At 48.0% G+C, this 14,258-nt stretch overlaps 1 pseudogene; it reads left to right on the top strand.

The window, feature by feature from the left end:
• The first annotated feature begins 7,147 nt into the window (after positions 1-7,147).
• Positions 7,148-9,780, top strand: LOC131814476 (olfactory receptor 10J5-like; annotated as a pseudogene).
• Positions 9,781-14,258: the final 4,478 nt, after the last annotated feature.

Raw genomic sequence — 14,258 nt, 5'->3', positions numbered from 1 at the left:
CTTGGAAATCAATGGGTTTTGTTTGTGTTTGGTTTTTGTTTTTTTAATCATCCAGAACAACCGGGTTGTAAAGTGGGAGAGGAGGGGAACCCATAACTAGGAAGATACATCGCAAAGCCAGAGCCCTCTGAGTAGGGCAGTGGCAATCCCGACAAGCTACTACTTCGTATTAATTCCAAATGTGTGTAAAATTTCAAAACGAATCCTATTTGGTTTTCCAGCTAAAAATAAAAAAGAGGGTTGAGGTTATAGCAGAAAAAAAAACTATAATGAGATAAGTAAAAATAATGTAGACACTGACATCAAGTAATGAGGGAAACTAGCAGCAGGAATGGAAACTAAAAATGTGTAGAAGTCTGGAGTCCTTGTGCAAGGCGGCAAACATGTCTTTTTCTAAAAATTCCCAGTGGTATCATACGACACTTGATTTTCAGGATACAGTCCTGAAGTCCTCAGGAATACTGCTCATGACTCCCAGTTCTTCTCACAGAGAATGTAATTTAAACCCTTCATGTGACACTGCCCTCCATAACCTGATCCCCACTTACCTCCTTCAGGTACAGCCCTGAGCACCCAGCATCCTAACTGTAGTACTACAAAATACTCGCCCAGTTTTATCAATAGTTCCTTCCATCACAAGAGCCACAAACCACAGTTCCTGGCCCATCCCCAACAGAAAGACAGTGCCTTCCTAGAGAAGGACCCCAAAGAGAATTTCACTGCATGAGGAAAACAAGGCAGACTTTGCCCTGATAAGGGGGCATGAAGCCAAGGGAAATCAGAAAGACCACACCCAGGAGAGCTTCAAAATGATAACAGGAGGCATTACTTCCAACTCCTGCATTCGTTCACCCGGGGTCAACAAGGAGACAGGTGCCAGCTACAAGGAAGTAGATTAGAACCCAGGAATCCCATTAGCGCAGCAATAGGGTCCAGCAGGGAGAATCCGAGATCTGCCCGGGTGCTCCACTAGATCAGAGGGACTTCCTAAGAACACGGCAACCTCTCTGCTGACGTAGAAACCACCCAGAACATCAAGCTGGCTAGACAGGGACTTCAGCAATGTAGAAAATTTTTCCATTCTCCAGCTCATGACTCAAGGCTTTATAGTTTAACGTCAGCCACCTTTCCTATACTGTGAGCACCGTGTGTGCTAAGCAGAGACCAGGCTCTCCCTGTAGAGGACAGATTTCCTCTAGGAACACAGACACGTTCACGCAGACACTGTGCTGGGGCTCATCGGTAGATGGCTTTGACTGAACACCCCTCTTGGTCAAGGAACCTAAAACAGTTTTTTTTTAAATCCAGGCAATGTACAGTCAAGTGGCTTTACCCTTTTTTTTTTTTTTTTAATTGAGCACTTACTCTTGTGCCAGACACTAGACCAGGTGCAAATACAGCACTGAGCGGATCATGGTAGTGGTTTCGGAGTTTATATTCTAGTCGGCCTGCGTTAGAATCCATACCTCTCCATCTTTAGGCTTTCCGCAATCTCAGGTTGATATTCTACTCCCTGTCTCAACTCTGAGTTGGATGGATTATTTACCCTCAGTGATCACTTGTCACTTCTTCCCTGTGCCCTAGAATCTAGTATCTGCCTCGTTTCTTGCCTTTGGGGACCCTCTACCTCCTGAGATGACTCTTATGGGAAGAACACAGTAGGACTACACACCAGTCCTTCCTTCTAGGGGACCCACACTTCATCCCAAAGAAACACTCCTGCATCCCTGGTCCCCATAATCTCTAGGGGTCCAAGACACAAGATGAACATAATGCAGAGGACACTTTTCTACTTCTACAATGGCTTTAGCTGTCCACCCAGCAACCATCCTGTTGATGTACCAGGAACAGGACCCGTGATTCTCTCGAAGCAACCGCAGCAGTTCCTCCCTATCCCCACATTCATCCCCTCTGCCTGTTTGTTCTGGCCAAAGGATACAAGAGTCCTTGAAGTTGTTCACCATTTCCTCTGAAAATTGCTGTCAGTGGATCTGTGTCATGTTTTTTATTAACTAATATCAAACTGATGGCTCCTTCCAAACTGAAGAAAGGTTCCGTTTTAACCTCGTTTAAAATAGAGACAGGATTTCTGCCTACTTGCTTTAGGCATTTTTCTCAGGTATCTTGGTTGTCACAACACGGAAAATAGCAGAACTCACAGAAAACCACTTCAGTCCTTGAGAATCCAGAAGGAAAGAGGAAGGACCTCTAAAGCAGGGTGACCCAGGAACTTGATCAGAGAGGGATTCTGTGTCAGAAGCTGTGGTAATGGCCACTTTCCCCCACACTGACCACTAAGGCAGGGGGAGCCATGGGATCAAGCAGTGCACAGGAGCGCAAGGAGTACTGAGCCCTATAGACAGTGCTCATGAGAAAAGCAATTTTTGAGCCTTTATCATGTACAAGGATGGATCTGGCTCTATTTGTGAAGCTATAGAAAACCAGGTCAGAGCACTTAGCCTCATGGCTCCAGGACTGGCTTTTACCAGAAAAGTCTATAAAGGATTTTTCTTTGATAAAAGGGCTTACAGTTTTGTTTTATAGGGGGAAACTCTGGAGGGGTCTGAGGTTAAAACAATGAGGTCTCCTTGAGTTTGGGATATGCCTTAATGTAGACCTGAGTTGGGGTGAGGACACAAACCTTTCTCTTACCTTTACTCAAGAGCACCGGTGTGTCATCACATCTGGAGAGTAATGTCAAGATGTTCTAGGTATTCATGGCTCTTTCTACTGTTCGCGAGAAGTGAACACTGGTATCCCAGAACACTCCAACAAGAGAAGGCAAATACAACGTGACCTGAGTCACTTTTATTCTTTACCTGGATGGGAGCAAGTAGCTAACTTATAAACAAACCTCCCTTTGTGTTCCAGGATGTCCCATTTAGGTTTTGTCTGACTATGGCCATTCTTCTGAAAGTCCAAAACAGGAGACACCAAGACATACAGCTGGGACAGGGGCAAAGGCACACATGTCTGCTCACAGCCACTGGATCAAGAAGCAAAGTTGTTCCTGTTATAGACCCACTGCACTGGGACCCAGAGTCTGTGGGGGTGGGGAGGGGAACTAACCCAGCTGTGTCTAGAGTCAGAAGGCAAAACATAGCATTTCACTTCAAGCTCTGGCTGAGGCAACAGCTCCTAAAAAAAAAAAAAAAAAAAAAAAAAACCTGCTCAGCAGGTGGTCTCGTGCAGTACAGGGGATCCCTGATAGCAAGGGTGGGATGGGGGGAGGATTACCCCAACTTTAAATCCTCTGCCTTAATGTTCTGGTATACTCCTAGAAATGAAAAGGACTGTCCGTGCTCTATATTCAGTCCCTGCCACTAAGCCTGATCCTTACTTAACCAGAGCCAGGTAGGTCTGCTACCACAAGAAAGGTGAAGCTCCTCCCATAGATGCAGATGGGCACCACACCCCACTGTTACAGAAGGGCATTTTCACTAACACTAACAAGGATGATATACTAACACGGATTCAAAGGGACAGAAGACAGCACCATGGGACACGGAGCACATCTTCATCTGAGTCGAGCTGTTCTCCAGCCCGTCCATGCAAGACGGAAGCTGGCCCGATGTTCCCTGCGTGACCTATTGGTGCAGAAATCCCCTAGCTCGTTTCAGGATTCTGACTCCACACAGACCCATGGGATGCTCAATAAGTCTCTTGGCAATCAACCCAAGAGACAAAAGCTAGGCAGAAATTCTCCTGAGAGTCCCTGCCAAATCCAAGTATAAAGGGGCAACTCTTCCAAAGGTACAGCCAACAGGACCAGAAAAGCTCAGTGTGAAGGTATCACCTGTGCCTTCACCAGAGTCCAGTGACACGTAAGTGAGCTAATCCTCTACGAGAGCAGACCTAGAACCTAGTAGGGCTGAGCTCTAGAAGACACCAAGACTCTTCCTTTGGCCAAAACAGGAAATCTGTTTTCTTGACATTGCAATGATTTGCAAATAAATCGTGATTGCCTGGTATGCTCCAAAACCATGAAAGAACACAAGCAGACCCCACAAACTCAAAGTGGGTGGGCTCTTGGGTAGGAGAAGACTGCCCTCCCAAAGGAGTCACCAGTCATATTTAATTTGAATACTTCTCCATAATCCTCAGTCTCTTGCCTCCCCCCTGGTTGGTTCCCTGGGTCTACTGGTTTTAAAACAAAAGGAAAAGTAAAAAAGATAAAATCTAGGGGTGGAAAAAAAACAAAAAACAAAAAACAGACCCACCATCACCACCAAAAAAACTTGTTTTTTTTTTTTGTTTTTTTTTGTTTTTTTTTTTTTTTTAACTCACAGTTCCTTCACACACAAAAGGTCATTACAGGGGCTCAGCCTACCTGGCATTTTTAGGTTTTTTAAAAGCATAGATTCTGTTTCTAGGCACATATTTTGCTTATAAAGATTTAGGCATTTATAAACACCTATGGCTTTTGTCATAATTTCTTCCCTTTGCAAATGGTGTTTCCTGTACACCCTTGGTGTTTTCTCCCCTCTATTTCTCTTTTTCTTCTAGTAGAAATATTGGCTTCATGACTAAAATTTTGATGCATGAGCACATTTCCGTATTCTTATTCCCCCACAGGGTTTCTATCCTTCTGGAATGTATAAATCATCTTGAAAGCTCTCTGTGCTACACCGTGCTTTCGAGATTATCTGCTGGTGTGTCCCTTACACAGAAACACCCTTAGGATGCAGTCACAAGAGGGCTTGGTTCGGGTGGGAGAAGGGCTGCCTCTCAGTGCCCAGCTGCCATCACTTATGGTGGGCAGTCTCAAAGAGCCAACCCTCCTCCACCCAATGTCAAAATCCTCCTAAAGTTCATGGACCCACATTCTAACTGTTGAGCATTTATCCCAGGCAATCTGCAATGGCAGAAACAACCCAGCCACTCCACACCCTTTTGGCTTCATGGTGCTCTCTGGGACCACCTGTCTTCTCCCACCGTGAGCCCTGGCATCTGCTGCCACCAGAGGTCTTCTGCGTAGGAACTCCCGAGGAGCGTTAAAGGAGTTGATCTCCTTCCATGTCCCCAGCTTCCCATATCATCCTCTGGGACCAGGCTCATCTCCAAAGGCGACAAGAGCCCTGCATTTGTCATCTGAGTCTTATGTTCCTCTCCAGGAATCATCCTGGAATAATGTTGCCCTTCCAAGAGGAGTGGAGAAGTGAGCTAAGTGGGCGATTGCCCTTCATCTGAGTACGATGCTCAAACATCACAGGAGACGTAACAAGAGGCAATAGAAAAGAAGTTCTGAAGAGTAATGTGGTTGGGAAGAATGTGAGGAAGAGTCAGAATATGCAGAGGACAGCAGCTGTAGGAAGCCTGTCTGGCCACCTGGGAGGACAGGCCATGTGCAGGTGACGCCTGCCCATGGAGCACAACCCTCCACTGCCCACTGAGCACCTCGGGGAGGCAGAAGCGGTAGCTCTCCCTAGCGGTGGTGCTTCTCCCTCTCAAACGTCACGCACATCTTTCCCCCAAAGTGGATACTAATGCACAAAGAACACTGCCTAAACTTTTGGGACTTCATCAAAATCAAAAGCTTCTGCACAGCAAAGGAAACAGTCAACAAAACAAAGAGGCAACCCATGGAATGGAAGAAGATATTTGCAAATGACAGTACAGACAAAGGGTTGATATCCAGGATTTATAAAGAACTTCTCAAACTCAACACACACAAAACAGATAATCATATCAAAAAATGGGCAGAAGATATGAACAGAGACTTCTCCAATGAAGACATACAAATGGCTATCAGACACATGAAAAAATGTTCATCATCACTAGCCCTCAGGGAGATTCAAATTAAAACCACATTGAGATACCACCTTATACCACTTAGAATGGCCAAAATTAGCAAGACCAGAAACAACATGTGTTGGAGGGGATGTGGAGAAAGGGGAACCCTCTTACACTGTTGGTGGGAATGCAAGTTGGTGCAGCCACTTTGGAAAACAGTGTGGAGATTCCTCAAGAAATTAAAAATAGAGCTTTCCTATGACTCTGCAATTGCACTACTGAGTACTTACCCCAAAGATACAGATGTAGTGAAAAGAAGGGCCATCTGTACCCCAATGTTCATAGCAGCAATGGCCACGGTCACCAAACCGTGGGAAGAACCAAGATGCCTTTCAATGGGCGAATGGATAAGGAAGATGTGGTCCATATGCACTATGGAGTATTATGCCTCCATCAGAAAGGACGAATACCCAACTTTTCTATCAACATGGACGGGACTGGAAGAGATTATGCTGAGTGAAATAAGTCAAGCAGAGAGAGTCAATTATCATATGGTTTCACTTATTTGTGGAGCATAACATATAGCATGGAGGACAAGGGGAGATGGAGAGGAGAAGGGAGTTGTGGGAAATTGAAAGGGAAGGTGAACCATGAGAGACTATGGACTCTGAAAAACAATCTGAGGGTTTTGAAGGGGCAGGGGGTGGGAAGTTGGGGTAACCAGGTGGTGGGTATTGGAGAGGGCACGGATTGCATAGAGCACTGGGTGTGGTGCAAAAACAATGAATACTGTTATGCTGAAAATGAATTTTTAAAAAATTTTTAAAAAAAAAGAACACTGATTCCAATGTTCCCATTGTTCTCTGCTTTCACAGGTCTTCATCCATAGGAGAACATGTGCATTATTTCCAAGTTTTAGGAAGGTCTTAAGGTAAACTTTCATGGTCTGTTCAGTTCAATCCAGCCCTGCACCAGCCAATAAAGTTACCAGGAGTCAACCATCCAGTCTCTACCCTTATTATCTCCTCAAAGACAGTCAATTCATAACTACCCAAGGCATAATGACACAAATCTGGCTGGTTTGGGGTGACAGTAATGCTACTTTTTAGATCATAACTTAAGGATACCAGGAATTTTCTTCTTCCTCCTCCTGACAACTCAGCTCAGTATCTTCCCTCAGTATCTCCTTCACCACTAATTATCTCTCATTGCATCAGGCTCAACTAAGAAACTGAAAATGCAGATGGGATCTGTGGTTCTCCTCCATGACCTACTGAAGTTCCTTGTTCACTCCCTGTAACCAGACTTTCAGACCAGTCATCAACCAGCCCCTTGCTCAATCGAAGTTCTCCTCCTTGACTTCTCCTAACTCTTTTTTGAGCCATGCTTTTATGTTCTGTAGCATTTTAGAACAATGGTCACCATCCTCACTGTAAACACATGTAAAAAGTCAGCCGAGCTTCCTATAACTTCACTCCCTCCATCCCCATATAACAGTGAACACAACAGAGTGTCAGGTGGATCTTTGGATTTTTCTTGTACATATAACGTATGTGCATTCACATATACACATACACACATTTTAATCATATTACCCTTCTTTCAAGGGTCTTGTCCAGTGTAGTCCACACATCCATCCATCCATCCATCCATGGTCATACAGCAGCCCCATTCAACAGACCCTTCAGCAAGGGAGGAAGGTTTGAGGTCGCTACCCAAACTAGTTGCCTCTAGTCATATGTCACTTTTTGGCCCCAAAATGCAGCCATGGAGACCAAGGAATTAAACATTTACTTTTATCTTCAAATCACCCCTCTACCTCCTTCTTTCTACAAATCTGCCTTGAGTCGCACGGTTGCTCTGGAATCCTTACCTTTCCAGTTGGTTGATCTCTTAAATTACTTTGTGGCACACGCATTTCTCCCTTAAATGCATGCTTCCTTATTTCCCATGCTGGCGTACTTTCCAGAAAATCTGCAACATTTTCTAGGTTGTGTTTCCTAGATTCCTAGTGGTGGTTTCTGTGATGTGCCCCAGCTCTGAAGCCTGTGGTTACCTTGTTCTTTAAACATCTGACAGACGGTGGCTATCTCCCAGGGTCCCTCACCAAACTTGTAAGGAAAGATGGCGAGTGCTCACAGGGGAGAGGTAGAACCAGAGAGGCCCTAAGGTTTCTTCCCCTGTCCTGCCTCCTGCCGGCTGCCTCTCTACACTGTGCCATCACCCAGAGCTCTCTATGCCCGATTCCATGAACTGAAGGCTGCACATCGGGAGGGGCTGGTATCACAACATAGTATAACATTTGATTTTAAGTTGTTGACCTTATTTATTCTTCAAGTTCCCTCTGCCGAAAAAGGTCAGGTAGTCCTTTCATTCAGTTATTTCTTTTTCCTCTTACCAGTCTTCTTCTCCTGCCACTTCGGTCTCTCCCCTTCCTTGCCCCTCAACAGTTCAAGTTCCTCTAGGCACGTCGTTACAACAAAGCAGTCTGCCAACAGCATGACAGAACATCTCCGCTGGGCCCAAGATGCCTCATCCACACACCCGTTCAAGTGTTCCTGAAGAGCCTGTCCCTGAGAATAATTCTACCAACTGTACAGTGTTCTGTGTTTTTCCTAAGTGACAACGACCCATCCATGACTATTTCCATAAAATCTTGACTCCCCAGTCCCCCAATTCCCTGTTCCGGTGGCTGGTCCTTTCCCTGGAAGAGACAAGGAAGGCCAGAGCAGCACGGGCTCAGGCCCCCGTGGGCTGTTCTAAAAGAAAATCCTCCCATCCATGCCCTACAAAAACAGCATTCATGAGGAGACTTTGAAAAGGCACGTGGGGTGGTCTCACCTAACAGGAGCTCCTGGGCCAGGACTTAAGGAAGGATCAAGCAGAGAGCAAGAACTGAAACGGGGGGAGGGGGTCTACCAGCTCTAAGACCTATGCAAGCCCCCAATTCGAGAGATGACAGGCGGTGTGCGTGCCGGTATTCTCTGTATCCCTTCCTCTATCGCTGTTTGAGCCCACATCAGAGGCAACCTGCCCCAAGTTGACACCTGCATTGTTCTCAGACATGGAAACTGAAGGCTGCAGGGAAAGAACCTCACAGAGGTGAGGGAGTGTGATTTTCTGGGCTTCTCCAGGTTTCATGACTATCAGATCACCGTGTCTGTGGTTTTTCTTATCTCGTACACATCCAGCCTGGCTGGCAATGCTCTCCTCGTGACCCTCATCTGCACTGACTGTCCCCCTGCATGCACCCGGGTGCATCTCCCTGAGCACGCTGGCTAGACTGGAGACCGCATACACGCTCGTCCCTGTTCCACAGATTCCATCTGGTCTCCTAGCCCAGAATCAGCCCATCCAAATCTTCTTCTTTGTTGCCTTAGCCAGCAGCAGCTGCCTTCTGAGTACAGCCATGGGCTGTGACCGCTATGGGGCCATCTGCAACCCAAGGTACACAGATGTCGTGAGCAGGAGGGTATGTGCCCAGCTGATGTGTGGCACCTCTGGCATTGGTCTGGCCATGGCAGTCGTCCAGGTGACACCCATATTTGCCTTATTCTTCTGTCACAGAGTGGCTGGGCATTTCTTCTGTGACATCCTCCCTGTCCTGAAACCCTCCTGTACGGATATCACTATCGATGAGATCAACTTTGTCAGTTCGTGTATGATCCTGGTCCCTGTGGGGCTGGGTCTTCATCTACTACATCCTCCTCATCTCCAGCATCCTCAAGATCCCCTCTGCCTGGGGCCAGAAGAAGGCCTTTGCCATCTGGACCTCCCACCTCGCAGTGGTCACTGTCCACTATGGCTGGGTCTCCATTGTTTACCTCAAGCCCATGTCTGAGGGTTCTGCAGAACAAGACCTTGGTCTCAGTGACATACACCACCATCACTCCCTTGTTGAACCCTGTTGTCTACAGCCTGAGGAACAATGAGGTCAAGGATGCCTTATGCAGAGCTGTGGGAAGAAACAGTTCATCTGTTGACCCTGCCTATATGAGACATTGACCACTGAGCAACACATCTTCACAGCTTCCAATCTTAACATGGTATCCCATTCTCAGTGGTATGTGTCCATCTTGCTTCATCACCCCTCCCATGAAGTCTTAATCTTTGTTTCCATATATTCCAAAGTTTGGTCCAGGCATTTTCATCTGGATATCTGAAGGGTCAGGGAGGATGGGCACGACTTTTAAGGAAGGAGATCCCCATTTCTAGAGTGGGGGAGGGAACTTCTTAAAATCACATTAAATGTGGTAGTTTCAGGTTTGAAAATAAAAATGTAACTTCAAGAGTCACTTATGGTTTGTCTCCCTCCCAATCCCATCTTGTTTCATTTATTCTTCTCCTACCCACTTAAGCCCCCATGTTGCATCACCACTTCCTCATATCAGGGAGATCATATGATAGTTGTCTTTCTCCGCTTGACTTATTTCGCTAAGCATGATACGCATATGTTTATAATATTAAAAAAAATTTAAAAAAAAAAAAAAAAAAATGTAACTTCAAGAATATACCCTATAGAGAATAAAACTGGACAAAAACTCCCAAGCAAGGGAAGAACAGTCAATAGCAAAATTACCTCAGAACCTTTGGGAAAGGTGAAATGTGTGTTTAAAAAAAAAAAAAAAAGTTAAATTTGGAAGACAATGGTTTAGTCCTTGAAAGTTTAGCTTGTATTTGATTTACACTAAAGTCCTTGCTTCCATTCAGCCTGGTGCCCAGAGCGCTGGTCATGGCTGTATGCTACACAGCCCTTGTGTCCGATCTGACCATGCTCATCAGAATCTCTCCGGCTGCTGGGTCTGTCCATGGATCCAACTTCTTGTTCACTACTATGAAGAAAAATAAGTGGGTCAAAAGAGCTGTGCTCTGTTTGGAGTGAGAACCATGAAAGTCTTCTCTTGCACAGCCCATGGCCCTTCTTGGGTCAGGCAAAAAAAAATAGGAGAAGACCCAACCAATGCCTGTAGTCAGGAGTAGATGCTCAAGTCACCTTCCCAAAATGGAGAGGGGCTAAAAAAAGATTCTGTCCTCCTACTAGGCCTCTTAAGGGATTGTCCCTTCCCCCAGAGCTTCTGGGAGTTACTCTGGTTTCCTGCCCGCACATACCTCTTACTACCTCGGGCGATGGTAGGGAGGGTTGGGCACTTCAGTCTCGTGCCTCCTTCTCCTCAGTGTTGTGTCACAGACGCTCATATCTGCCCATTCCTTAATGCCATTTGTCCTTCTAAGGAAGTGCTTTCCTTTTCCTTCACCTGAGAAAGGGATGGTGACAGTCAAGGAGCTCATCCAGTGGAAGGTCTGGCTGGACAGACGTCTGAGATTCTAGGTGGGAAAACCAGAGTTCACTCAGGGTCTGGTCATCCCTTTGTAGTTCTTCCTGTGGCTTTGAGATTTCTGCATCAAAGAGGCAAGCCTTATTACAGAAGCTTTTGAGAGATCCAAAGCTGGGTCAGAATGCCCTAGATCTGCTATAAGGTCTTCCCTGACCGTATTCTCAGGTTCAGCACCCCTCACCAGGAATCCCTCCCCAACATCCAAAGATGGCATGCTGGGGGATGTGCCTTCCTCCAGAAGGAAAAGGTCTCTCCTACTGTATGACAGGGCCTCTCCCCCCTGCCACCAAGACCATCCATAGTGCCAACTCTTATCCTCAATTCCTTTGGGACCAGTAACTTCTCCTGTCCCCAGGCCTGTCCTTCTGTGTGCAGAAGGGAGGAAGTGGGATAGGGAGAGCTGCTCTGAGCAGGAAATGTTCTTTCCCCCTTTGGGGATCGGTCTGGGCTATGAGCGGTCCCCTCTCTGAGCCGTCACTGTGCTGGACAACAGCAGCAATCCTCTCTCGTGCATGGTCTCCAAACTGGGGTGGATTAGGAAGAGCAGGTGGAAACAGAATTCCCGGTGAAGAGCGTCCTCGAGACTGTGCGGTGCACAGGGGTGGAGAACACAGATCTGGAGTCCGATGGCGTTCTAGTGTCACCTCTGCCACTCGCTGGATGTTCTAATCTCTTTGTGTCTCCTCCAGGGTGTGTAAAATGGGGCAGGGATTGTATCTAAAGGAAGAGCTCATTGTTCCCACGTTTCTAGCTGGAGTTTAGCAAGGTTAACTTCATCAAAGGTCTACGGCATCCCAGATATCGTGCAATAGCAGTGTTTCAGGCATCAGGCCCCTCGCCTTCAGAACATTGAGAAAAAAGCAGGGGGTCCGAGGGTTAAGTAGCTACAAGGAGAAATCTTATCATGGGAGAAATATGGGATGTTAGGAACACAGTGGGGGGTTCTAACCAATGCAGGAGCCTGACAAGAGCTACCAGGGGCATTTAAGCCTGGTAAGAGTCAGCTGGATGAAAGGTCAGGGAAGAGTCTGGAAAAGGAAGATAAAAGGTACATTCCAGGCAGAGGAAGCTGTGTTTGCAAAGGTATGGAAGAGAAAATTTGAGAAATGCGGTTTTCTAGAGCTGCGGTGTAGGTTCTCGGGGCGCGGCAGGTGACTGAAGTCCACGGTGGAGGCAGTCACAGGACCTGGAGAGCAGGACTAAGGACGACTCATCGTAGAGACAATGGAAGGCACTCATGGGTCTTTAAAGCAACAAGGTGAGTTACTTGTAATGCAGGAAGTTCCCCACTGGCAGAGGGAGAACCAGACTGGAGGCCAAGACCAGCAGGACATGGATGAGAAGCCACCGCCGGACTACAACAGAGGGGACAGTAGCCTGAGCCAGCAGGGAAGCAGTGTTGAAGGAGAGAAATGGACAGACTTGTGATCCTGGGCAGCGAGTCTGGCGTTTCCCGGGTCTAGGTTAAATGTGGGGGTGATGGAGTCAGAAAAGGACATAGGGAGTCCTGGCTTAGGCCCTGCGTGCGTGGGCCTGGGGCTCAGGAGCGTGTGGGCTCAGGTCTAGTTGGAGGGACCCGAAGGATATAGACAGGGACTTTTGCTGACAGTCAGCCAGGGCTGAGAGCCGAGGAGCAGAGGGGACGGGTGGCAAGTGTGGGCATGGGAGGGTGGTAGTGACAGTCCGACGAGCCGTCAGGGGAGCAGCCGATGGCGAGGAAAGGGATTCTCTGCTCCTAGTGACTGGGCAGTCTCCTGTCCCTCAGTGGAGGAGAGGGAGCGGAGGACATCAGGAGCCTCAAACCTCACTGACGTCGGCCCTGGGATCCAGCAGCTGTTGTGCAGAAGGGGAAAGAGCTCCCTCCTTTCTCTCAGACCCTCTTCCTCCTTCCTTCAGCCTCCCAGAAGTCTGGCCAGATGGCGGGGGCCTCTGCCCACCACACAGACCTCTGGCTTAATGCGAGATGGGGGCCCCCTCCCAGCCAGCCCCTCCCCCACCCACTGCCTTCCTCACAGAGCACGCTCCCCCCGAAGCTGGGGGTGCACCCGAATGGGAGGGAAGAAGAGTGTGGGCTCCAGGTGAAGCTGCGGCCAGGAAGGAAGCCTCTGGCAGGCAGCACACATCCTTCTTTCTGTGCTTGTGCGGCCACGCTCGCAGCTCTGTACCTCCATCCTGGGTGTCTCGGCACAGAAACAGTGTTCTAAACTGTCCCACTCCCATGGAGACACAGTATGAGGGGAACAAAAGAAGGGCTAATATTCCCCTAACCCTCATGGTGACATGGGACACCTCTCCCCAGCCTGGGCCCAGTTGCCTTTGGAGGAGTCTTGCCAGAAGGCTGCCAACCCTTCAAGGAACAGGTGTAGGAGGGTATCTTGTTAGCCCAGACTTAAAACCCTATCTGAAGGGAAAACACATTTTAGAGATGGTCACTGATATTTGGGGCTCACCCAGGAACCCTAGATGCAGCCTTACTCCCCACTGCCAGTCAGAACCACAGCCTTGTCTCCTTCAGTCTTCTCCCCCAGCCTCACAGAAAAGCACACCAGGGGCTGTAGGATCCCCCCCCCCGCCACCCTCCAGTTCTGAGTCCCAGAATCCCGCCTGTCTGGGGCAATGCTTCACGAAGGGCGTCCTGACCTCCCGTTCCCCCGCTGGAGGTTTTCTCACACAGCAAAGTCCATGGTCTGTCTGACCCAGAAGGCGAGCATAAAGGGAATCAGAGGGTACATTCTAAGGCCTAAAATTCCACATGCTGCCCCAACGTCTTGGAACCTTCCAGAACCCCCAAGGCCTAAGCATGAATCCCCCCATCAAGTGAGAAAGGTCTCTTGCCCAGTTCGTGTCTCCATCAGCTGGACCAGCTACGTCCCATCTAGTCCTCCAACTAAGCAGTTTCACCTAGCCGCCAACTTGCAAAAGTCTTCAAACGAGCCAATTATTTTCCCACGGAAACCAAGGGTCACCTCACCCAGTCCCTGCAAAGCCAGCCTGCCTCCTACGTCACTTCTGGTCACCCTGCTCTCTAGTCCCCGCATGGCCGGTGGCGTCCTCCCCCGGTCTGTGCGGGGCTGACCAACCACAGCCAATCTCTTGTAATGTCAGGCGTCCCGGCTTCGACCACCTCACGCCACCTAGGAGCGGGGGGATCCCTCTTTCTCCACCAGGGTAAATGGGTGCTCAGACACA

This window comes from Mustela lutreola, chromosome 14, assembly GCF_030435805.1.
Source record: "Mustela lutreola isolate mMusLut2 chromosome 14, mMusLut2.pri, whole genome shotgun sequence".
In the NCBI taxonomy this organism is placed as follows: Eukaryota; Metazoa; Chordata; class Mammalia; order Carnivora; family Mustelidae; genus Mustela; species Mustela lutreola.
This window is presented reverse-complemented; position numbering and strand designations above follow the sequence as displayed.